Consider the following 3875-nt stretch of genomic DNA (forward strand, 5'->3'; position numbering starts at 1 on the left):
TTAGATTCCCATATTCAAATCATTTTTTAGGTACTCATAAATAAGGATTCCCACTTTCAGTGTCCCCACTGAAGCTTCTGGATGTGATGTGCAACTAGAGCTAAAGCAAACACCCTGATGCTAATCGATTGGGATGAGTAGAGAAGAGCTGTGGAGTAGAACCATCTTGGTGTCCTCGTTAAACACATCAAGCACAAGTGTAGATAAGAAAATAGAGGTTTCATTAAGGAACAGCACGGCAACTTGTATCTTTGATTTCCCAATACCCATTCACCATGGATACATTCAAACTGGCTTACCAGGTCACATGGACACCACTGCAGATACGAAGATACTACCATTTTTACGAAAGTTTCTAATGCAGTTAGTACATATGGGAATAAAGAATGAGAAACAAAATGGAGTATCCGTGTGACATGGTCGGCTTATTCTTGAAGAGTACAGAGGATGGTATACCACAAACCACATAACTACAAACATGATACTAAACCATGTATGTTTTGTGCAACCATGATAACAAAATCAACCCAAAAGCAATAGGAAAAAAAAACTCGAAGTCATACGATTTATTCAGAGTTATTTGAGCAAGATTCACTTTTTGGGTAATGAATCGAAGCAATAACAAGAATATTTCTAGTAATTCCCCATCCCTCCTTGCAAAAGAAAGCATCATTAACTGCCATGATCCACAGCAAATAAGAATTTTTTTTGAACATTCATGTTCAAGCATACCCAATAAGGCCAAACCCAGGACAGGAAAAAGGTCAAAACTTTCCGCACATAATCCAATTTCACTAATTCATTCGTACCAAATTCCAAATTCTGTAAAAAAACAAACTAGAACTTTTCTTCTAAAATATAACAGCTACAGAGAGAGAGAGAGAGAGAGAGAGAGAGAGATCTCCCAAATAATTCTTTCCATCCAAGAAGCTTCACTAGTTCTAAGCAAGACCAACAAGGCCTACGCGCATCTTCATGCTCTAAACCACCCTGTACACAAACCAAAATCCCTAACACCCGCCCCCCCCCAATCTCCTCCTAAACCCACCAAAGAAAGAAAAACACAAAGGCGAAATTTTTCCCCAAACCTAAAACCAGATCACCTCCGCCCGTTGACCGGATAATGCGAGAGCGGCACCAGCTCGGACAGCGGCGTCGAGACCGGCGTCGGCAGCGGAGATGTCCGGCAGACAGGGCAGGAAGCGCTGAGCCTCAGCCACGAATCCACGCACCCGACATGGAAGAAATGCCTGCAGTCCGGCAGCATCCTCACCATCTCCCCCTCCTTGTAATCGCACAAACAGATGGGGCAAACCCCGTCACCGAACGATCGTTCCTTCGCCTTCGAGAAGGCGAATTTCGGATACGTTGCGATCACGCAGGGATCGAGACCGGCGGCGCCGGTGCCGCCTCTTTCCTCGTCGTCCTCAGCAACGAAGACGATGCTGGGGATGACGACGCCGTGGCGGGCGACCGGGTTGGAGGACGAAGAGGGGAGGACAGAAGAGCGGCGGGCGCGGCAGCAGATGTAGGAGGCGAGGAGGACGGTGGAGAGAAGGACGAGGAAGCCGAGGGCGATGGCGATGGCGTAGCCGAGGCCGAGGTTGGTGAAGTTCTGCTGGAGGAAGGAGGTCATCCCACCACCACCACCAGCGTCTCCGCCGCTTCCATCACCACCACCACCAGTGTCAGAATGGGAGGACATTGTGGAGGTGTGGAAGGGTTTGGGGGGTGAAGGGTCATTATGGGGTGGAGGATAATAAAAGAAGGGGGTTGGGGTTTGAAGAGGGGAGAAGAAGGGGCGGGGTTGGGGGGCTTGGGGGTGAGTGTTGGTGTTGTTGGCATCTAACTGCAATTAATGGGGGGCGTTGAATTCCTCTTTATTAAGAAAGGCGTCTAGAGAGAGAGAGAGAGAGAGAGAGAGGTGGGGGTGGTGTTGGTGGTAGGCGAGTGGAGAGGCTGTGGACAGTGTCCCCCAACACATTTACTGCGCCTGTGGAGAGAGAGAGAGAGAGAGAGAAGAACCTCTCTCCCTCCTGGCCATTTTTCACTTTTATTATTTTCTCTCTCTCCTTTGGCCCATCTTACCTCGCAGTAGGAACAAATTGATGGGTTTGGTCAGTTAATTTGATCCGAATCGAGGATATTAGATTTTTTTTAGTATGGATTTTATGAATAAGATTCGAGTCTGTGCATTCAAAACAAATGAAGATTTGCTTAATTAGATTTTTTTAATTTAAATCAGATTTAGGTCTACATTTCTGTAAGATATGTGCTCCGATTCGGATTAGTATTGCCATACATTTCATCTTCACATTGATCCCTACCTAACAATAGGTCATTCGGATCCAAACTTGGATTCAGTTCTTTTGCATGTGTTTTAGATTTGAGTTTGGATCTAATGTGATCCGAACTATGTCAGATGAAATTGCATCTCTCTCTCATCACAACTGGTAGGTGCAAGCTTTACCTTATCTATCTGACCCATAAATGAGTTCATTATTAGTTCATTTACTAAGAGTCACACTTTGGTCATGTAAAAGCAAGATTTTTCAATTATAAAATTTTGGAAAATTGTAGACTGTTATTGTTAATGCTCTTAAAATAATACTAATTACTCTCCTCTCAAAAAATAAATTCTAATTACTCAATGTAATTGGGTAACCATAAACATGTTTTCGACTAGATAAACCATGTAGATCGTATAAGTAGGATTGATTGGCAAAAAGTTAAAACAAAGGAAAGTGGCCTCTACTAAAGAGTATGGTAGAATCAAGTGCAGCTAATATTTTCCCACACCAAAAACTTTTTTCCCATGGCTGGAACTTTTATCCTTTGATTGGAAGGAATGTTGGCTGTTTGGAGTTAGAGATGGCAGTGGACAAGGTATCCGCCCCTGCCCCCGCCCTCGCCTCTGCCCCATCTCAAAATTTTGCCTTCCATCCCTGCCATCAATTTCACATGGGTTTTTATTTTAACCTTCATGCCCGGTTCATACACGGTTTCATGTCTTCCATTCTTCGTTGAAACAAGACAGAGCCTCATTTTTCTGTTGCTGCCTTCTGCCTTCAACATTAAAGGAGGAGAGGAAAGAAAAGAGAGAAATGTGAGCGTGCGGCTCATTAGAAGAAAGAAAATAAGAAGAGATGAAATATTCGAAAAAAGGTTTTATGTTAGGCTTAAGAATCAACAACAACAACAACTAGGCCTTCATTCCAAAACAATTGGGGTCGGCGATATGAACCAACAAAGAAAATCATTATGGGTCTTCCACATGAATCCTTCTCCTTCAATCATTTCTATCCAATGCCATGTCCTCGGTGAGGTTCAAAGCATTCACAGGCTTAAGAATATATATATATATATATGTGTGTGTGATTTTATAATATGTATAAAGAGATAAAAGTAATTTTCTGAATATATATATATATATGTGTGTGTGTGTGTGATTTTATAATATGTATAAAGAGATAAAAGTAGTTTTCTTAACGAGAATTGAAGATGGGGTAAGATAGGGTGAGGCGGGGCGGGAGCAAGAGTAAGTCCATCTCCACCTCCATCCTCGCACAGGTTTTGATTTTAACCTCCATCCCCAGTTCATTCTTTGTTTCATGCCTTCTATCCCTGGTCCAAACGGGCGAGGTGGGATGGGGCCCATTTCCCCTGATCGGCTGCCACCCCTATTTAGAGTGCCTTTTGGACTCCATTAACTGAAAACAGGTTGGTCCCACCTGGATCGAATGTTACCGGACATGGGCCCTATAAATAAAAGCAGTTCTCTTGACATTACTAAGACCCACTTCAGGCTTCAGATCAGGTTATGGAACTGATTGCCGTGTGGCAGGGCCAAAGTTGGATCTGATTCATATCTTATT

At 43.5% G+C, this 3875-nt stretch overlaps 1 pseudogene across 1 annotated transcript; it reads right to left on the minus strand.

Moving 5' to 3' along the window:
* Positions 1 to 761: 761 nt before the first annotated feature.
* On the minus strand, positions 762 to 1731 carry LOC149819873 (RING-H2 finger protein ATL67 pseudogene; annotated as a pseudogene). Its single transcript, XR_016426684.1, has one exon. The product of XR_016426684.1 is annotated as an RING-H2 finger protein ATL67 pseudogene (transcript).
* Positions 1732 to 3875: the final 2144 nt, after the last annotated feature.

Source organism: Nuphar pumila, chromosome 12 (assembly GCF_984573655.1).
Source record: "Nuphar pumila chromosome 12, dmNupPumi1.hap1.1, whole genome shotgun sequence".
Classification (NCBI taxonomy): Eukaryota; Viridiplantae; Streptophyta; class Magnoliopsida; order Nymphaeales; family Nymphaeaceae; genus Nuphar; species Nuphar pumila.